The following is a 21,677-nucleotide window of genomic DNA, read 5'->3' as shown; positions in this document are numbered from 1 at the left end:
TTACGGCGCTTGGCTGCTGCCCACCCCGAGCTGTCTCCGTGGTTTCATCTTGCAGCTCGGCACAGGCAGATCCATTTAGCCAAGCTGGACTGTAACGAGCAAGTTTGGGGGTTTAGTGTGTGAAACTTCACCTTTCTCACCAGCCCAAGGGTCGAGTGAATGGGTTTGAAGATGAAAACCTGTTCTCCTTGAATGTTGACCTTTTCTGTTCGTGTGGTTTCTTGTCCCCACGTGTGGGGGAATGTGCTGGGTTTGGGAATTAGCCTGCCCTGGTGGCTGCTCTGGTTTTCCTCCTCGCCGTGGCCTGTCCTGGCACGCGCCAGGGTCCTGTGTCGTGGCTCTCCTGGCTCTGGGCTCTCTGCTCCTCATTTTCCCAGCAGCCTGGAAGGCTTTTGGCTGTCCCAGGAGATCAGAGGTGCCCTGTGTTACTCAGCTGCTCTGCAGTGAATTCAGTTCCCTTCCCCTGTGATCAGCACTGGCACTGGGGTGTTAAACTGGTTCTGTGGTGAGAGATGAATTCCTCTGAGTTAGTCCAGGGGGGAAGGGATCAGACAAGAAGTCAACTTTGTGGCTCTTTCCTGGTGTGCTGGGTAGAGCTCCTTGGTTAGGGAGCTGGAGGCTGTAGTCCTAAAATGCTGAATTTAATTTCCTCCTGCAGTGTGTTCCGTCTGTGAGTTTCCCCTGCTTCACCCACCAAGATGTTTCTTCTCCCTCCTGCCCGTCCCTCCCCTTTTCCAGGAGCCTCATCTGATGGAGGTTCTGCTCTTGCCCTTGGTCCTCCTCATCCAAGATTCTCATCTCTAATTTTAGCCTGTCTGCCTTTCGAGGTCCCCTCCCGTCTGTTCCTGCCTTTCTCCTCTCTGAGTTGTTCCTGTATCTTCCTCTCCCTCTGGAGAGCTGGACCTCGTTTTTTGCATGGTGGGAGGGGAGTGAAGCTGTGGGTGTGTTGAGGTGAAGGCTCCTGGGGTGTGGGGAATGCTGGCAGGGATGTTTGGGGTGCTGTGTGCTCACAGGGAGCAGCTCCTTCCCTCTCCTGCATCTTCCTTACTGTCCTTGCTTGGATCTGCTCTTGGAATCCCTCTTTTGTGGATTTATCCTGTACTTGTACGATGGGGCTCTCTACCATGAGGTTACTCGTAGTGGTAGTGCTGCCCAGCAGCTTGGTGTCCCTGAATCTCCTGCCCTTTTCCCTGCAGGAAAGCTGCAGGCTGCCTGGTTTTCCCTGGAATCTCACTCCACGTTAGCATCAATTTGCTTACGGTTACAGAGAAAATGACTTTTCTAACAGGGAGGCATCTGACACAATCAGTCAGGTCTCTCCTCCAAGGGAGGTGGAGCCCATCAGGGAGGGCAGGGAACTTGGCCCTGGAGCCTGGGCATCCAGGAATGCTGCTCATCCTGGTGGGATCCACCTGCTTGGTGCCCTGGGAGCACGGTGTGTGCAGCATAATCTGATTTGTGCCTGGAATATAAATCCTGGCTGTTGCAGGCATGCAGCCTGGGGTTTTACAAGTTCTTTTGTGAAAACAGCATTCAGCCCCTCCACTGCAGCAGCACGGAGCTTCCCTGGAAACCCAATGCCAGCAATTAGTGAGGTTTGCAGAGGATCCTAGCAACTGCTGCTGGGGTGCCATTGGCAGGGGTTAGGTTTTGGTTTTTAGACTGTTTGTGGTTGCATTCTGTGCATTGTATGGAGATACATAAACTAAAGCACAAGAAGTTCCACCTCAGCATGAGGGGGAGCTTTCCTTGGAGGGTGGCAGAGCACTGGCACAGCTGCCCAGGGAGGGCATGGGGTCTCCCCCTCTGGAGCCATCCCAAACCCACCTGGACGCGTTCCTGTGTCACCTGCTCCAGGTGCCTGTGCCTGGGCAGGGGGTGGGAGTGGATGATCTCCAGAGCTCCCTTCCAACCCTCCTGTGCCTGCATATCCCATGGAGGGAAAGGAGGAGGGGGCCGTGGGGCAGGACGGAGCTGAAGTGATGATGGGAGCGCTGCTGTGAGAAGCCGATCCTCGGGGAAAGTGGAGCATGGCTGGAATATATTGGGTGGTGTGTGACTTTGGAGTTTGTGGGTAACGTGAGCTCACCTGTGAGGAGTTCTGTTACCCAGATACTCTCTGACCTGGCTTGCTTTTGTCAACAGTGGCTCTGGCTGCTCGGGGAGCGATGCTTTCCACCAGGGTGGTTATGTAAAACCTTAATGCGCTGCGCTCTTCCAGCTCGCCTTTACAGCGTGCGCGGGGCTCCGGGTGCAACTTCAAAGGAGGGAGTTTGCTTTATGGTTGAACCTATGAGCAGTTTTATGTGCAGGGTGGAGCGAACTCGTGGAGAAGATTGCAGTTTTCCCACTGTCATAAAAAGTTACGATCCTCATGATCCCAGCATTGTTCCGTAGGCGGAGGCAGATGCGGAGGTCAGCGGGAGCGTGCAGGGAGCGAGCTCGGATGTGCCAGCGCGCTGAATGCCCTGCTCTGTGCTCCCAGCTCTCCCAAACGCCTTCAAAAAGTGCCTTGTGCTCTTTCTGGGGCTTCCTAAAGAAACCTGCACCTGTGTTACTCGCGGAACAGGCAGAGCATTTCCATGGGAAAGGAACTTGGCAGGGCGGCTGGGGGGGGGCTGTTTTCCAGGGCAGTATTTCAGAGCCTTCTGAAAACGTGGCGTTTCAGTGGCACAGACTGTGAGTCAGTTTATAACCTCCTTCCTTTCTCTGGGCTTTTCTTTGGGGGACGAGCCAAGGGAGTTAAAAAAAAAAATAACGAAGTGGCTGCATCTTGACGAGCCTCATTCCAATTAACTTCCCTCATGCTCCAGAAGATATATTCCCTAAACTGAGATACATTCCTGAAAAAAGGACTATTCAGGCTAAGTGGTGATGGTGGGAGAGTATGATCAGCTTTTACAGCCTTAATTGTGGGCTTTTCTAGAAGTATTTCAGTGGCCTGTGCTATCTTTAAACCCTGGTGGGGTATGAGATCCTCCCAGCTGTGGAGTCAGCACCCCAAATTCTGAGGTATAAAACACCTTCCAGTTCTCAGTAAGTTACAGCTGATTAAAATAAGTCACTATTCCAGTTTCAGTCAGATCTCTCTAAATATAAACTTAACCTCTCGTTTAAACCATTTTCTGCTGGGATGGGGAGGCATAAATGTGGTCTTTGTTTGCAGCCAGGAAAATTAAAGGTTCACAACATTCAGAAATGTGCATTTTAGATCTTTTGAAAACCTGTTCCTTAAAGAGTGTTTCTGTTTGGAAATGGGCAAATACTTCGGGTATTCATCAGCTTGAAGAATTTTTATTCTTATGAATAGACTAAAACTTGGGGGGGCAAAAAAAGACTCTGATCCTTCTCTTTGGGATCCATTAGCTGCTCCAGCTGCCTTTTATTTATTTTTGTAGACACATGTGTGAATGTAAACATTTTATCTGGAATGACCTTGCAAATGTTCCCGCATTAACATATATTGTCATGGAGAATAATTTTCATTTAACTGTAATTTGCTTTATATTTTCCTGCCTGGTTGCCATGGAAATGCAGACGGATGTGGCAGGGACTCCTCGCAGGAGCCAGGTTATGGATTGCCTTTCTAATGGACCTCTGTTAATCACACTGCAGCCTGCACTGGAGGAACCAGGGCTCTTTGCAGGAGACACTTTATTTAGATAAACTGTGAGATGCCTGTGGTACCGTAGCTTAATATTCAGAGTTGCCAAGAGTGTTTTTCCCTTCTCCAGAAGTTTTTCATCATAAGAACTATGTATTATGATCCTGGAATTGAGATATATTTATTTAGAATTAATGTCGGTTAGACTTGATTTTCAATTTTCATTTCATTTGCTGTAATAGCTTAACTGGTAATGTTCTTTTCTGGGTTCAGTTTAAGATCTGAAACGCTTGAAACAGAGCAGTGAAACATTTGTTATCCTTATCCCTGTGCAAGAAGTTGACTTGCTTTTCATAATAATGTGTTTGTGCTTTTGTGTTTCCTTTTGGCTGCCAGCAGGTAGAAAGGGGACAAAGACGGATTTTATTGCATTCATTACCTGTGGATTTTGGGTCTGGTTTGCACCTCTTGTTTTTGGCTGCCTTGTCCACACCACGGCTGCTGTTCTGAGCTGAGCCCACACAGCGTGTCCGGGGAAGGGAAGGGATGTGGGGCAGGGTCTGGAGCACCAGGAGGGGCTGAGGGAGCTCAGGGGGCTCAGCTTGGAGAAGAAGAGGCTGGGGGGGCCCCTCTCGCTCAGGAGGTGTTAAAAACCACGTAGATGTGACCCGTGGTTTAGTGGTGGTGCTGGCAGTGCTGGGCTTGATGATCTCAGAGGCTTTTCCAAACTAAACTGCTCTGTGATCTCCAGGATTATCAGTGCTCAGATTCCTGACGTTCTAGGATGCTGATCTCTGCCTTTGTTGGATCCCTGGAAGGAGCTGCCTTCTAACTACTGAGATAAGAATCGTGGTGGCATGGGTTCAAGCTGAACTCACCAATTAACAAATGATTCATTTTTGGTTAATGGGGATGAGCTCAAGGAGAGAAAATCAGCCACCCAGCATTCTTTGCTCTGGGTACTTTGATGGCAGAAACCTCCAATTGTAGCTTAGAGGCATGAATTTCATTTGTGTCCTGAATCAGACCCCTCCAGATGAATTTTTGGGTGGGTTTTGCAGGGAAGCTGGTTTGGCCCTTCCTTTGCTGCTGGTTGTGGTCAGATGCCCGTGGCCGGTTACGTAAGGCCGGATTACTCCAGCACGTGGATGCTTCCCCATGCATATGGTCTCACAGTTATTTCTTGGTACTTTACAGGAGGAATTGGGTAACATTTTGTTCTGTAATGCAGGATGAAGAAACCCAGCATGTTTTTCTGTAATGGCGTATAAACAAGTAGTGTAACATCCTATTTCAGGCGTTTGGAGGAGGAAGGGCTCAGGAGGGGAGGCAGGGCTGAAGCAAAGCTTTATTTTCCTAGACCTACACACCAGATTTTAGTAGCTTTGCCTTTGGTGGATGCTGGGAGTGTTACAAATGAGCTGGTTTTTGAGTGTGTAAGCTCAATTCAGTGGGTGCTGGGGGTGGAGGAGCCTTGCTTGTAGAGGTTACCTCTGGTCCCCTCTGCACTTCTGTGTCTTTCACCAGCTGATGTTGGTGCTCTTTGGCTACTCAGGAGGGGTGAATGTGATTCACAGTCTAAGGCCAGTCTAATTTTAATAAAAGTCTGAAAAATAGCTTGGCTTTACTCAGGACGTTTGGGTCTTGTGTGTAGACTTTTTGCATTTTTCCTTTATATTTTATTTTTCCTCTCTTTTTCTGCCTGTTGTCCCATGAATACTCAGAAGTGAGCATTTGTGTTCCCCAGTGGCACATTTGGGATTCCCAAATGCACCTCTGCAGGTGGGTAGGTGAGGCAATTTGCAGGCAGTGCCACCTCTAAGCTCGTGGATGGGACAGCCAGAATACTTGGCAATTGATGAAATAATAAACTCTTTAATTATTGATTACGCTCTAATTCATAGTTTTGCTTGTGTTTTATTCAATTTTTTTGGACTCCTGGATCTGAGGCAGTGATCCCTGCACACCTGCCAGGTGTTTTTCCCAAAGGTGTGTCCCTGAAGGGTTGGTGATGAATGGCACTGTTGTAGGTGGAAGCTAATGTGACTAAGTCACCTTTTGTGGCCTGGGAATGGACTCCTGCACCTGATAATTGGGTTAAACATTGGCTCACGGTAGCCAGGAGAGCAGAGAGGCTTTGGTGGCCATTGAGGTGTTTGGCTGCCTTGGAAGCTTCACTTTGAGGATATTCTTCATCGGGATTTGGAGTGCCAGGACAAGGGGAGTGGCTTCACACTGCCAGGGGAGAGGGTTAGATGGGATATTGGGAATTAGGAATTGTTCCCTGTGAGGGGGCTGAGGCCCTGGCACAGGTGCCCAGAGCAGCTGTGGCTGCCCCTGGATCCCTGGCAGTGCCCAAGGCCAGGCTGGACAGGGCTTGGAGCCACCTGGGCTAGTGAAAGGTGTGGAACTGGATAAGCTCTAAGATCCCTTCCAACCCGAACCATTCCACGATATTTTTCAGGTTTGCTCACTTGGGTTTGGACAGCAGCTAATGCTGCTTTACCAGTACTCGTAGAAAAGGGTTAGTTGCAGGTAAAACATAAAGCCAAACTGTTGTTCTGCTCCTTTCAGTCTCCTGGACACTCGGGTTGACTTTGAGCCCCTCATCCCATGTTGTGCCATGAGCACGGCTTTGAGTTTATCTCCATTAATTGTGCCAGAGGTCTGGGAGTAAAGAGCTCTTTGGATGCTTTGCTGTTCCCCAAAAATGGTGCAAATTGGGATGAGCTGTGGGGGTGGGGAGGTTAGAGGAGCTGCCTTGTGTGCAGTCGTGAGAAGAGGGATTTCTTCAGGGAATGGGTGAATTGTTTCCTTCTGCTCTGAGCCGCCTTTTAATGAGCTGCCCTCTCCAGGGTGCGGAGAGATGAACCTCCCATGGCTATCTCCAGCCTGGGAGGCTTCCACCACATCGCTGCCTTCGGATCCTTGCAGCTAAAATTACATCCATGCTGCACAGCAGACGCCAGGCACGTTAATCTGCTCCCTTTAGGAAGGAGGCTTGTGGTACTGGATGAACTACTGTGGAAGTTTTATTTTTGCTGTGCGGCGTTACCAGTTTTCTTCTTCCAACGGAAAAATGTCGTGGAAATCTTTCTTCTGGTTGGAATTCCCTCTCTGACAACAATAGCAGCAACGGGGTGGGGTGCTTTGGAATTGTTTAGTGAGGAAAAGTTTTGGAGGAGCAAGCTCTCCCGGGCTGCGCTGGCTCCACCACGTGATTCCTCTGCGCCGTTCAGGCTCCTGCAGGAGCGTTCCCACCGCTGGCTTTTGGGATTCTTCTGACCACTCCTGGCTCTTCCAGCACAGCTCTGTAAGAATGCTTTGTCTCTGTGGGAGCTGGGTTGCTCTGCCACCTTCCCCCATTCAGCTGGGCTCCTTTGGCTGTGATTGAGCACGTTTTCCTGGGATGGGGAGGAATGGGAGCCTGCCAGGCTAACACTCAGAGCACTCCTGGAGTTATTGCTACCTCTGAGCGCAGTGATTCATCCCCAAGGCAGGGCACAGCTCGTGCCCTCCACACCTCCCTGCAGCTCCAGCCGTGCTCACACCGTGTGCTCCAGCCTTGCTGGCTGCAGGCTCAGCTGGGATGCTGCTCCCTCCTGCCAGCCTTTGTTCCCAGGTAACTTTGGGAACGTTTTAGGGCAGCGGCAGCGCCAGGGCTGCTTTACACACAGCACTGAGGGGCTGGAGCTGCGTTTTTCTGCCTGGTGTTGAACAGCTCAGTGCTGATTCTCTCCACGAGTTCCAACTTGAGCTGCTGCTGTTGGTGCCAGCGGGGCGTTTGAGGTCTGGGATCCGGGATGACTCGCAGCGAGGGTTGCGTAAGCGCGCGCAGCTCCGGCCTCGGCGCTTGCTTTTCTCCCTGCTCCAGCAGACATGGCTTTTGCCTCTCCAGCTGTTTAAGATTCAGAGTGTATTTTCCTCCTTTGATGTTTGGCTTACCTTGACAGGCTGGGAGAGCTGGGCTTGTTCAGCCTGGAGAAGAGAAGGTTCTGGGCAGACCTTAGAACTCCTTCCAGTGATAAATGGGCTTCAGGAGAGCTGGAGAGGGAGTTTGGACAAGGGCCTGGAGTGGCAGAACAAGGAGGACTGGCTTCTCACTGAAAGGAAAGATTTAGCTTGGATATTAGGAGTAAGTTTTTGCTTAGAGGGTGGTGGGGCCCTGGCACAGGGTGCCCAGAGAAGCTGTGGCTGCTCCTGAATGTGTCCAAGGCCAGACTGGTGAGGACTTGGAACAACCTGGGACAGTGGGAGGTGTCCCTGCCATGGCAGGGGTGGCACTGGATGGGCTTTAGGGTCCCTTCCAACCCAAACCATCCCGTGATGTTGACACAGGAGCTCACCTCTGTTTTCCCTGGATGTGCTGCCTTGCTGCTGCTCATTAGCACAGGCTCAGTCACAAGCTGCTCAGACAGCCTCAACCATTTGTAAGGAAACTGTCTTTAAAGTATGGATGGCATTAGAGGGACTCAGGCTTAAAATTAGAAACTGTTTATGATGCACAGTTGTAGTTGTTTACCTTGAACCATAATTATCTTATTTCCTGAGTTAAAAACGTCACGTCAGCTTGCTGAAGCAAGATTTGATGACAAAGGAATTGTTTTTAGCCACCAGCAGAGCAAAGAACACTTCAAAATGTGTGTCTAAATATGATTTTATAACCTAAAGTGTACCACACTCAGGATTTTAAATTGGCTCTGGAAGTTGCGTGGGCTTATGGGTCGGCCATTTGGCTGGGGATCAAGGGACTGGGTTTAATCCTGACTCCGTCCTTTTGTCCTCTGAGCGTTTTCCTTGCCACCCTCGGTGCTGTGTGTTTGCATGGCCTGTGCTGGAGGGGAGGGCTGTGCCCTTCCTGGGGTGCAGGGCTGTGCTGCTGCAGGGGTGAGGCTCCCCCACCTTCCAGCCAGGGGCCTGAGCCCAGGCAGCCCCTCCGAGCAGGGAGCGGTGGCCAGAGGAGCATCAGGAGGTTCCTGCTGCACTGGCAGCTCCAGCTGATTCATGGACAAGCTCTGGAGTGCCCGAGAGAGAAGCTGGGCACCAGCAGCTGAGCAGGGGCAGAACCTGCGGCCCTCAAGCCCCTCTGAGCAGCTGGGGCACCTCAGAGGGCACAGACAGATATCTGCCTTCCTTGCTTTAGCATTATTACTACTTATTATATTTCCTTATTTCAGTCTTCAGCAGTGCTCTCTGATCCCGTGTGGCTGAGGCAGCCTGTGCCCTCCTCACACCCCTTTCCAGCCTGGATTTCTGTATCCTGAGTGAGACAGCAGCTGCTCCTTCTTACCTGTGCCTGGCACTGCCAGGATGCTCCTTTCTCAGGAGAATGGAAAGTGGGAGGGGGAGCAGCTTCTTTAATGATGACAACTGCTACTTAAACCTGTTCAGGGCCTGGAATAGAAAGGAAGGAAGATCAGTGGAAGCTGTAGGTGCTTTCAATGTATGTGGGATTTTTAAGGAATCTTTTTATTCTGACCTTAACTTGCCAGGCCCCAGACAATAGGGGAGGGATGATGTGTGGAAATCAAGGAGGTGCTTCCTTTCAGCTCTTCCTTTGCTGTGTAATTTGAGGTGGTTGTGAGGCACTTGTAACTCAGGAATTGTAGACTTGGGCACATTCTACAATTACATTTTTCATGTTGCTTTCTGGGGACCTCCTGGATTGTCCAGCCAGGTAATGGTGTCTGAGCCTACACACCTGGCTGTGGGGCTGCCACCTGCATATTCCTAAAAAACCTGTATTTGAGTTGTTGAAGTGTCTGGTTGTAACATTCCTGTCACCACAGAGAGTTTTCTTGGCTGGGGAGGTGATACTCAGCCAGCTCAGAATCCAGCCAGAAGCCACTCCATGGATGTTTGCTGTGTTTTTCCCTCTGTGAGGGAGCCTTTCTGTTCTTGAAGGCTGAACTTGACTTCCTTGACTCCTCCTTGGCTAATTAGTGTGCTTTGAAATGGGCTGCTTGCATCTTTTTCACCAATCAGCATTCAGAAAGGAAAGGAAATAGTTCAGATATTAATAGTAACCTGTATCCAATTTGCCACGGAATTACACGGATGCAAATGTCTGGGACTGCAGAGGTGACAAATGTGTCTGTCTGTCACTCTTTTCTCTTGAAAAATGGTATTTTCTCGATGCGTTAAAACCGAGCACAGAGTAAGAAACGCAGATTTCATTTTTAAATAAGTAGAGCTCGTTGTGGCCTAGTGGCATTATTCACCCTCCTGCTTCCCCTAGGAGGAGGTTCTGAGGGAATTGAGTGGGACTTGGTGGTGAAGGCACAGGGAGGGATTCAGTCTGGGGAGGACAAGGATGTGTTTCTCCCACCTTACTCGTATTTAGGAGCAGTGGAAAGGAGGAGGAGCCTGAGCTGTGACAGCAACTGTGAGCTCACCTTAATTTTGGCTTTAATGCCAGAGAACCTCCACCCTTCTTGCCTTCACTGGGTCAGTGAAGTTCAACATCTTGGACCTTAATCCCCATTCCTGCAAGTGTCCAAGGCCAGGTTGGAAGGGGCTTGGAGCAACCTGGGATAGTGGAAGGTGTCCCTGCCCAAGGTGGGGCAGGAGCAAGATGAAATTTGAGGTCCCTTCCAACCCAAACCAGTCTATGATTCTGTGATGTCATCACAGATTCTGACCTCCCCTGATTCACTGGAGATCTCCTAACAGCTTGGTCATTCCTGAATTAAGATTTCTGTCAACCCCCAGTTCCTAGGGACTGCATTGGCCATGCAGTTCTTTTAATTGAAACTCGTAAAGGACAATTTGTTTTCCCAGGAATCACATCTTTCCTGCCCTTTGTGCTTATTGCAGTGGGACAAATTAAACCTTGGGCTCTTCAGCCCTCAAAAGTGTCTGTGTTTTTGAGTACAGTATCAGCTTATTTTGTAGTTTTTACTGAGTAGCACAGACAACACAAACTTTAAAAACTGTAGATCTCAGCATACATCTTATCTGCAGGGCAAAATAAAGGAACTTCAAGAATATATCACCTGCTTTCGTTCCGAAAGCCATCTAATTAAATTTTACTTGATGCTACAATTTTGTCACAATCAAACATGCTGAAAGGTGGTTTTTTTTTAAGGACTAGTGGAATTCTCTGTGTGCTTTTGCTTTTCACTTGGGTAGCTGCTGCTGTTTGAGCATAGTTGGGTTTTGATTGCTGTGGGAATATTCATAAATTGTAGTGAAAGGCAGGTCCTGGAGCTCACCTCAGTGCTGGAATCGCTTTGAAAAGGGTGGGAATGTGAGGGTTTGCTCTGTGTGTGTGCCTGGAGGTGGCTGTGCTGGGAGCCTCTGATAGGCTGCAGGGGGTATTTATCTCAAATTTATGTGGATTTCTTGGAAGCAGCTCTTTATCCCACTTCAGATCTAGAGAGCAGCACCTCTTCTTTTCCTCCTCTTTCTAGAGAGTCCTGGGCTGCATGGAGTGATCTGAGGGTGCTTTTCCAGGCTCCTGAGGGAAATTGCCACAGATCTGATGAGCTGCATTCACTGTCCATCCCTTGAGGGGCCAGGAAAGCTTTCCTGCTGTGCTGGGCATGGCTGGGATGGGGCAGGCAGAGCTCCAGAGACAGGGATTTCTGCTCTGTTTCTGGATGGATGGCATGTTTTCTTCCCCCAGCTCCAGCAGAAGGAACCCATGGATATTTATAGAAGATACCTGGGGTTTGTAATGCTTCTGCTTCTTCCCCCAGTCCCCAGTTTCCATTTGCTCAGGTTCTGGAATTACAGTGGATTTAAAGCATTTTTCCCCATTTCAGCAGGTGAAAGCTCTGGCTGTGCAGGCAGGCACTGAGCTGTGCCTATGGAGTGCATTGGAAAACACTTCCAAATTTCCCCTCCCTCCAAATTTGCTGTGCTTGTTCCTCCTTGATCCTGTATGGGAGGTAATGGAGCTTGTCTGAGAGCGGGAGCTCCGTGGGTCTCGGGTGCTCCCCTGGGAATCTGTTCACTGGAGCCCTCAGAGAGATGCCTTATTGAAATTCTGTCTCTTCCTGGAATTATTCTGAGGGAAGCAGATGAGTGCTGTGGAAAAAGGTTCTCTTATTCCCCAGAGATTTTTTTTTTCCATTCAAAAGTTGGTCTAAACCAGAATCTAAATCTCTGATATCCTCTTACGCTGCTTAGTTCTGGATCACTATAAAATCTGAATTGATGCAAGTCTGACTTAGGGTCCAAATTCAACTCCTTCCCTCAAAGAAACACTAATGGTGAGGCACACATTTGTGGGGACATTGGCCTCTGGATTTCCTGGGATGAGACAGCAGCCGTGGCTTCTTTCCTGCTCCCTGTAAAATGGAGATTTAATCAGAACCTTTCTGCATTATTGATCAAATTTAGAAACATTGAGGTGTATGAAGCCATTGAATCTCAAACATGTTTTTCACGGGGACCCTTGTAGGGGACTCTGCATCTGCACAGAACTGGTTTATTCCTTCAAGGAAGCCAATTCCCACCTCGCTGCTGGGACCAGTTGCTGCTGCTGCCACATCCCAGCTGCTCTGGTGTGAAGAGTCTATAGCTAATGTCAGTATTTTTCAGGTCACAGCTTGGGATTGGAAAGCATTTTCCATCTTCAAATACTAATTTCTGTGAAGTTACAAGATACCCTTTTATTAAGGAGGTTTGAATTATGTAATTCCCAATTTTTTTGATGGAATGCTGGCAGAAGTTTCATGCTGTGCTCTGAATGTGAAGTCCTGATCTGTGTGTGGGTGCAGCAAGAATCACTGATTCAGGGAGGTGCTGAGGGGCCCCGTGGTCAGCGTTAAGACCATGAGTTGGTAGGAAAATGTAGAAGTTTAAACATTTATGTATTTATTTTGGTGGAACCCTCTGCTTGCCCAGAGTTTCCAGCGTTAACAGAAAATAAAGTATCCCACGTCTTGCAAGGCTGAACCTGTTTTGAACCAGAATCTGGCCACCCTGAGCCCTTGGTTATTTGGTGTTTGTATGACCATTTGAAGGGGCAGGCAGACCAGTGTGTGCCGTGGTGCACTGCAGGTGACTCCTGTGCCCTGACCACGAGCTCAGCAGGGCTGGAGCACTGTCCGTGGTCAGCCCTGCAGGTTCCCAGGAGGGACGAGGGCAGTGATGATACCTTGTGAAGTGATACATTTTCATCAGCTAAAGCTAAGAAAATGGGATGGCTAGATGTGTTTATTAATTATAATGTGGCTTTTGGAAGTGGAGTTGGGTTTAAATTGAAGTGTTGGATTCCGCGCAGCAGGAACGTTGTGTGAGTGACCCGGCCACGTAGAGCCAGTGAGGCTGTGCTGGGCATCTCCCACTGGAGGGTTTGCTGCATTCCTAAGTGATTTGATAACAATTTCATTTAAAAATGGTGCCATGTTCGTTGTGAAAATTACTTGGCTCACGTGTGGTCGCTGTTTCAGCGTTACAATACTTTATGCATGTTTATATGTGAGCCAAGGAATGAATAAATCTGCTGAACGTGGGCCAGCAAACAGCTGTAAATAGACCTTGAAAATGGTGTATCAGTGTCCTGGGACTGATTTCCATAGACCTTTTGGTCATTTTGTTCACAATTGTTGCCTGGAGAAGCTGTGGCTGCCCCATCCCTGGAAGTGGCCAAGGCCAGGTTGGAGCAGCCTGGGCTAGTGGAAGGTGTCCCTGCCCATGAGAGGGGATGGAATGGGATGAACTTTGGGGTCCTTCCAACTCAAACCATTCCATCGTTCCCTGACAGTCCCTACTGTCAGCAAGCAGCACTGCTGCATTTCCAGACAATGTAGTTGGAAGTTCAGCTGTTTTCCCCCCACTTTATCTCTTATTGCTGTTGAAATGCTAATTAGTGATGTGACTGTTACTATGGAGAAGAGGATAAAAGGAGTAGGGGAATCCTGCTGGAAAAGGTGCTGTGCAAGCACTGCCATCGTGCTCCATAGGGCTGCAGTTCCCATCAGGGGATCCCTCAGTGCCCCAAGGGCTCCTTGGCCTTGGAAAAAATCCACGAGGTAGCCATGTGTCTGTGTGTCCTTTACTCTTCTCAAAGGAAAATGCCAGAAAACTTCCATTTGGCTCATCTGGAGAAGTTTACCTGCTGTAGGATTCCTTTCTTTGAGTCAGGACCTTGGGCTTTCACATCTTCCTCTGGGTTTTGGGGTTTATTTTGGCCTGTTCCTTTTCACTGAGGTTCCCAAGACTTCTCTCAGCACAGCTGGAAGCAGCTCTGCCCTGGATGCAGCTGCATTGCTCATCTGGACATCTTCCCTTTGGCTTTTCATTGGGGAGTGAGAGTTTCCCAAAACAAACAAGGCTCTCCCAGGGTTCCCGATCTCCTCCACTGTGTATCGGCCCCAGCTGGCCTCAGAGCCTCTCCTGGATGGTTCTGGGGAGGAACCATCCCTTTGGAAAGCAGCTGTCCAAATCCAGCTGCATCCCAGAGAAGTTGTTTGTAAGGTGACGAGCGGCGGTAAAGCATCAAATTGTCACGAGCTCTGCAAGGCAAGAAATGCAGATTTTTTTTCAGTGTGACTGGAGCAGGGGTTGGTCACTGTGTCCCTCGGTGTGGTCTGCAGTGCTCAGAGATTGGGTGGAACACGGGGTTTTGGGGAACTTGGCACGAGCAGGACGTGGAGCTGGCAGTTCACCCTCTCACCTGTTCAAGCTGACCAGAATAACAACACTGGGGCTGGGGAAGGCCCAGTGCTCCCAGTGCCTCAGGGTGCTCATTTCCATACCTGTGGGTCCCTCACCATCCCACTGGGCTCCTCCAGCTTGGGAACGGTGAGGAGTGCAGGTTTTGGGCTTGGAATCTGCCAGGCCTTTCATGTCTGCCAGTTAATGAATGTAATTCCCCTTGGCCTTGGGTGCTGAGAGCTCCTGCTGGTTCCTGCCCTGCATCAGAAATTTCACTTTGGGAATTTGTGGCTGGAAAAACATCCTTGAAAGTACAGCAAGAGCTGGTCAAAAAAAAAAAAAAAAAAAAAAAATCAAGGTAGAGCTTTGCAATAGATCCATTGCTATTCAGAGCAAAGGTGTGCTTGAAAAGAGAGTGCTTGTGCCGTGGATAATTCCACGGGGGTTGTTTGGGAAGGTGAATTCCTGGCACAGGAGCTCCTTCTGGCCCTGCCTGTCTCTGGGTTCATGAGCTTGCTCAGGGTTTGGGGGAGTGGCACACCCTCACTTGTAAATAAAATGCCTCTAAGCCCACCCAGATGGTTCCAGGAACCTTGAAGCAGGTGATTTTAAAAAACAGCTATCATCAGAAAGTTATGGAAGAAGGTGGATGCTTGGCCGAGCTCCCACTCTTTCCTTTATTCCTCTGTTTGTGCAGAGTCGTTATCAGGAAGTTTATTTGTGGATTAGGCAAGGGTTTGTACTTGGTAACCTTCATGTACTCAAATCCCGTGTGCGTGCTGTGAATAAATTTCACTTGTTTTAATTTTATAATGAACAAATTCCTGTGTTTTTCAGATTACACAGCGTTTTTGGGACTCACCTCTGTTGGATTTTAATATATGTCCTGTGAAGAGCAGCTTTCAGCTATGGAATCGGTAAATATTGACTTTGCTTCTGTCCAAAATTTCTGGTTTATTCCCTCACAAGTGCTTGTGTCTCTGTTGGACTGTTTGGTTTTGCCTTTTTAAAATGTTTTCCTTTATTTTCTGAAATTTGAAAGCAAAAAATTGCAAGTTCTATGGAATATACAAAAGGTACTAACCAAGAATATTTTGGGAGTTGTCTGCAGTCCTGAGATGTCTTTTTAATTTTGGGTAATTTTGAATATAGCAAGTTTTTCTCTGACCTCAGTGAAATAAAAGTGAACTTTCCTGCGTGGGCAGTTCCAGCACAGGTTTGCCCAGCAGACTGTGCAGCTTGTTGGTGCTGCTGACTGCTGAGTATTAAATAATACCTCTTTCTTTCTCTTTGCTTTCAAAATGTTTTGAAAAAAACCCAAAGTCTCTAAGTTTCCCAGTGTTATGTCTCCTTGTGATTAGCCTAATTGAAACAGATGGCACCTACGTTTCATTTTGGGCAGAGAAACCTCCCAATCTGCTGAGACTACAGTTGGATGCAATGTTAGGATTCAACTTTTTGGGAGCATTAACAGATGCAGAAATAACAGGCTGTGGTAGAGTGGAATTTAGGGGGAAAAATGAGATTTTTGCCTCTGTTTTGTGCAAGCTGGTGGTGGGAGAGGCTGGTGCTGTGCTGGAAATCCCGGTGGTGTGGCTGGAGCTGGAGGCAGGGGTTGTTCTGGCTGGTTTTTTTTTTTTTTTTTTTTTTTTTTGCTGTGCTGGTGGTTTGATGTGGTGGGAGCTGAGCAGAAGCTGGGTGGGCTCAGCTGGGCAGTGCCTGTCAAGGGGAGCTGTGTGGGGCTCAGGGTCACCCCCAGCACGGCCAGAAATCCCATGGAGAAGGCTCCCAGTGGATAATACAGAGTGTGGCTCCTGCCTTGGGGCCCTGGGTCCTTGGCTGACCTCTGGGTTCAGTGGGATTATTTGTGATGAGGTTGTCAGCACGAGAAAGGCTGCTGCTGGAGAGCTGCTCCGTGTAGTGCAGCCCTGCCTTTGCAGGCTGGTAGGTGTCTTTTGTCCTGGATTTTGAGGAGAAAAAAAAATTAAAAATCGTTGTGTTTAGTGTGGCCATGATAATTTTGAAGTATTCAGATGCAGGCAAGATGTTATTTCAGCTTCCCCTGGTGAATATTAATAGCAGGAGAAGCCTTTCACAGTAAGACAAAGCAGAGCAGGCATCGGTGACTGGTGGTGTCGTTAGGTAATTAAAGTGTATCAGGTGTGAGCCCTTTTCCTGGCGTGTGCAGGAGCTCTGTCCTCCTTCCTGGGAGCTCTGCATGGCCCTGAAAAACCCAGCTCAGCCCTGACATCAATTATAAATCAGGCTGGTTGCTGTTTGCTGCCTCTTTTATTTCGTAGCTGGGCACAAAGGCTTTTCCTTCTGAGTTTTGGAGTAAGTGACGTTCGGCTTTCTGAATGCAAACTGCCCTTTTCAAGCCAGGATAACAAAAAATTACCCAAAATTCAGGTGTGTTTGCCCTCTTTGGAAGGGTTTGCTTGAAGCAAGCCAGGTCATCACAGAGTCATGGAGTGGTTTGGCTTGGGAAGGACCTTAAAGCTCCTCTTGTTCCAACCCCCACCATGGGCAGGGACACCTTCCACTGTCCCAGGTTGCTCCAAGCCCTGGACTTCCAGGGGTGGGGCAGCCACAGCTTCTCTGGGCAGTGGTGTTTGCTGCTGGTTTTGCTGTTGGCAGCAGGAGTGGCTGCTCCACTCTGGGCTTCTCCTGGCCTTTGGTGACCCCGCTGCGCCCCAGCGCCGTCGCGGCCGGCTGGTGCCACCGTGTTCCCGACACCTTCCCGGGGAAGCAGAGGGGTCAAGGCTTTGTCCAAGCAGCAGCTTTGCTGGTGGCTTTGGCACTGGTGTTTCAGGGAGTTCCTGATGAATATGCAGGTGTGGGATTAAAGGGATGAACGAGGAGCAGAACTGCTTTCCGAGCTGCAGCCGCGCGTTCTGACCTCCCGAGAAGGGCACGATTGTAAAGCCGAGGCCTGGAGTGGAAAAGCAATTACAATACATGCTGCCAGGATTGAATTGTCCTCGGAAAGTCAGATGCTGCAATAATGGGAGCGTTGTTTAGGTGGAACGTGACTTCACTTAACTGCTCGGTGGTTTTGTGTTAATGCTCTGAAACGTGTTCACGTAGGGTTCTCAGGCCTTACTGCTCTGGGGGAAATGGAGCTCAGTATTCCACCAGGAAGGTATTGCTCTGCAGGAAGTGTTCCTCTGAGCTTGCTGCCTTTTTCCCCCCTGGGTTTCAATTCTTGCCCCTTCCAGATCAGAGGGGCTGGAAGAAAACCCTCTGGCAGTGCAGTGTACATTGAGTCTTTAGGGTGCTGGTCATTGTGGAGCCAGGGAGAGCTTTCCAGGGGGTCCTGGGGTATGGAAGTGTTGGCTGTTGGGTTGAGAAGCTGGTGTGTTATGAAACAGGGCCTGGGGAGGAGAAGCCACGTACAAGGGGGATTAATAGTCTGAGAAAGCTGGGATTGTTCAGCCTGTGGGAGAGGAGACACTGGAGAGACCTTCAGAGGTTCTTCCAATGCCTCCAGGGGCTCCAGGAGAGCTGGAGAGGGACTTTGGGCAGGGGATGGAGGGACAGGACAAGGGGCAGTGGCTTCCCACTGCCAGAGGGCAGGCATAGGTGGGATATTGGGAAGGAATCCTTCCCTGTGAGGGTGCTGGGGCCCTGGCACAGGGTGCTCAGAGCAGCTGGGGCTGCCCTGGATCCCTGGCAGTGCCCAAGGCCAGCTTGGACAGGGCTGGGAGCAGCCTGGGACAGTGGAAGGAGTCCCTGCCCATGGCAGGGGGTGTGAATGAGATGAGCTTTGAGGTCCCTCCCAACCCAAACAATTCCATGGTCCAATGCAGCATTAAAGCAGAGTTGTGTGGCTTGTGTGGGTTTGCTGACTTCTGCTGGAGCCCTTTCTCTTGGAAAAACAGAGATTTTGGAGGCTCCATGAAGCAGCTGGGTGGCTCCCCAGGTGCGGGTTTGCCCGGAGCGTTTCAGCAGAACCACTTTGGGTTTGTTCTGCTGTTCCCAGCCTGGGAAGGGGAGGTGGGGAACACCCCAGCTCCTGCTCTGTCCTCCCTGTGAGTGAGGTGGGTCTGCACGGCCCTTAGGAGCAGTAAATATTTGTGTGGCCATGTTCTGAAGGGACACAGTCTAAATTTAACTTTCAAACCCGTATCTTCACTGCCAGCAGAGGTTAAGCAGAGGTGGCTTAACTGTGAGCCTGGAGTTCTTTGTGGGTCAAACAAGCCTTGAATTTTTGGACACAAAACCCTGCTGAGACCTACAGGAAAGAGCTTTAAATCCTTGCCCCTGTCCCCGTGAAAAAGCTGCTTTTTCAGCTGTAATCTCAGCACAAGCATTTGCTTTGAGTGGTTGAATTGCTGCTTTTACAGTTCTCTGTATTTTCCTAGAATTTGTTAAATTGCCAACATTATTCACATGGCACTTTTGGCAGGTGCCACCTACATGCCCTCAATTTGAAGGCACCTTTCAGGAGCAGTGTAGGTAGGGAGGCTCCTCTCTTGCATGTCAGATGTTGGAGAGCGCAGCACTTCCATTAATTCACTTTCCCTGACCTTTCCACTGCTAATAAGCCAAGCTGGAGCACAATGCAGCACCTTAATGAACAGACCTGAGCTGAGCAGGGGCTGCTTTGAAAAATGTCTTGCTTGACTTGTTCGTTGGGTGTAATTTTGGTCCATTTATTCACCATGGCACAGATGAGAGTTCTTGGTGAGAGCAACCCACAACCAAATACAGTCCTTTTTCTCCTTCCTCTAGTGTTTAGAACTAGAGAAAACCTGTCAATAACTGCTTGAAAAGAAGCAAAATGGTTGGTTGGGCTTTTTCTCTGAATCTACTTGGTTTTGAATAATTATATTCTCTGGGGGGGCTATATTGTGATCAGAAAAATCTCGTTTTTAGAAGAAATATACTTTTGAGTTAGGATTTTGTAGATTTATATCAGCTAATGTAATGTACACTGAAAAATGCATACTTCTGGGTTATGAATTTGTAGATTAAGATCAACTAACATATAATGCACAGTTAAAAATCCTGTTTGCATTTAGGAGCACGTTCATTAAAACAAGCAGACAGTGCACAGGATCATCATTTCCAGAAACTGCCAGCCTGTTATTTCACAGGGAAGACTCCTGAGCCACCCAGCCCGGGTGACACAGGGAGGCTGGTTTTTTTTTGGGCAAGGCATCTGTAGCTTTCTGGACCAATTCCTGCTTCCATTGTTGTGCAACGGTGTTCCTGGGTGTGACCTCTTGGGAAAGTAAAAGTGCTGGGGGGCAGGCTGTGGGCTGGTGAGGAAGGTTTTATTTATTTATGGGTGTTCCACAGAGCACCCAAGCGCGCTCTTGAAAGTTGTGGCCCCCGCCCTGAGGAAGTGACACTGGCTGGGGAGTGAAGTGGCAGCGTGACACATGCTATGGCTGCAATCCCTTGTTTTCCAGAGGTGTCCATCGTGGTGTGATTAAGTGCAGATGATGCTCTTGGCAGCAGGAGCTGTTGCAAGATGTTCCCACCTCCGGAGCTCGCGGGCCAAAGGCCCACAGGGAGGACCAGGCTCTCTTGCTGCACTTCTGGAATGAAGCTTGGGATGTTCTTGTTCCCTCCCCTTTTGTGTAGGTAGTGGTGATCCTGAGGTTTTGACGTTCAGATCTTGAGTTCTTTAGGATTTAGTTATTTTGGCTCTTTTTAAATGAGGGGAGTGGTTTTGTGTTTAGGGAATTCGTGCCTGCCGCGGGGATGGCTGAGATGCATCAGTGGCTTGGGCATCTTGAGTGGGGCTGCAGGTGGGACAGTCATTGTCCAAGGAGCAGGCCAGCTGCTGGACACCCTGGGAGGTGGGAATGAGGTGGGAATTGTGGCTCAGAGGTGTTCTGTAGCTGGAGATCCCGAGTGTGAATTTATGGAAACCTTGTATGGAAGGTGATTTAGCTGAGCCACCCAAGTGTCTGACACACAAACAGGCAGCTGCAGCCTGGACCTGGAACAGGACATGGAAAAGTGGGAAGTGGTTATTGCAAGCAGAGGCAAAAGTGATGGATCTGCCTCACTGACAGAAGGGGACTTCTGACAAAACCAGTAAACAATTCTGAAAAATAAGTCTAAAATGTTGGATTGCCCCCTCCCTGGAAGTGTTCAAAGTGAGACTGGATGGAGCCTGCAGCAGCCTGGTCTTGTGGAAGGTGTCCCTGCCCATGGCAGGGGTGGGATGGGATGAGCTTTAAGGTCCCTTCCAACCCAAACCATTCTGTAGCTCCGTGCTGAGTGTGGACATGGGCAGCAGGCCTCAGCAATGTTTGTTTCCTTGGCTAAATTCTTGGCAGAGCTTTGAGTTTGGAACATGGGAAAACGAGGGCTGAGCTTTGCTGGCTCAGCCTGATTCCTTTGTGGCTTAACAAGATGGACTTGCTCAGGTGTTCCAGCAGGTTTTTTTTTTTTTGTTTTTTTTTTTTTTTTTGTTTTTTTTTTTTGTTTTTTTTTTTTTTTTTTTTTTTTTTTTTTTGCTGCTGGGTGTTATCCCTGTTTTACGGTAGCTTGCTGGACTTCTCCAGAAATCCAAAGCTGAATTGTGTTTAGCAAGTTCCTGCTTTAAGGACTGTTTTGATCTTGGGTTGTGACTGGACAGGCTGATTGTTTCCAGTTGCTGGAGACATGCAAGAACTGGGAGAGGGGAGGTTTTGGGTGTTTTGCAGGAACTTGAGGACATGAAGGGAGTGAGGGGCCGTGGGCTGTGCCCACCATGGCAGAGGCTGCCGGGGGCTGGAATTCCCAGAACTGCTCCCTGTGCCTGGGTGTTTTGGGAAGCTGACACGCCTGGCTTTGGCCTCAGAAGTGGCTTTGGGTTGGTGGACAAACACTGAGAGCTCTGCTTTCCCTCAGAGCTGTTTCATCCCTGGCCTGCCTTCCCCTTCCCACAGCCCTGGCTCGTTCCAGAGCAGGCAGATGGCTGCAGGAGCTGCCTCGGGTGTTTTGGGAAGGCGCAGCCCTTGGGTGAGGGCCGAGGCAGAGCAGCAGTGAGGAAAGTGCAGTTCTGGAGCTGTGGGACTGGCTGAGCTTCCCCCAGAGCAGCGTCTCAGCTGCGACGTTTTTAACTCTTGAATTTGGAACAGACTTAGCAGCTCACCTTTGGGGGTGGGAGCTTGGGAGGTTGTCAATACTATTGCCTGGAACCATCTGTTCCTACCACTAAGTAGCTGCAAAAATCAGTAATTCATTCCTATTTTTTTTTTTTTTTTTGGTGGAGCTTGGGTGTAAATCTTCTCCCTTGTTATTTTTATGGGTTCCTTCATTATGGAAGACAAGCATCTCCACGGTGCTGGAGCTGACTTTAATCTTTCATCTAAATTTATTTGAAATTTAAATCCCTGTTGTTATCGATATTAGAGGTTACTTTGGAGCACAACAGCTGTTTCTGGGGAGCTGGGTGCATGGGGCTCCCTTATCAGCCAGGAATGTGCTTGTCACCTTTCTGGATGAACCTCTTGCAGAGGAG

General features: G+C 49.2%; 1 protein-coding gene across 4 annotated transcripts in view; it reads left to right on the top strand.

The window, feature by feature from the left end:
• The window catches only part of ANKRD11 (ankyrin repeat domain containing 11), a 131,444-nt gene that overhangs the window by 8,216 nt on the left and 101,551 nt on the right, over positions 1 to 21,677 (top strand). For all 4 annotated transcript variants that reach the window (XM_053952403.1, XM_053952405.1, XM_053952404.1 and 1 more), the window contains exon 2: positions 15,050 to 15,129. The gene's annotated coding sequence lies outside the window, so the exon portion shown is untranslated. The remainder of the gene's footprint in view (positions 1 to 15,049; positions 15,130 to 21,677) is intronic.

The sequence above is a fragment of the Vidua chalybeata genome, chromosome 11 (assembly GCF_026979565.1).
Source record: "Vidua chalybeata isolate OUT-0048 chromosome 11, bVidCha1 merged haplotype, whole genome shotgun sequence".
Classification (NCBI taxonomy): domain Eukaryota; kingdom Metazoa; phylum Chordata; class Aves; order Passeriformes; family Viduidae; genus Vidua; species Vidua chalybeata.
Note: the sequence above shows the minus strand (reverse complement) of the source record. Positions and strands in the feature narration are given on the sequence as shown.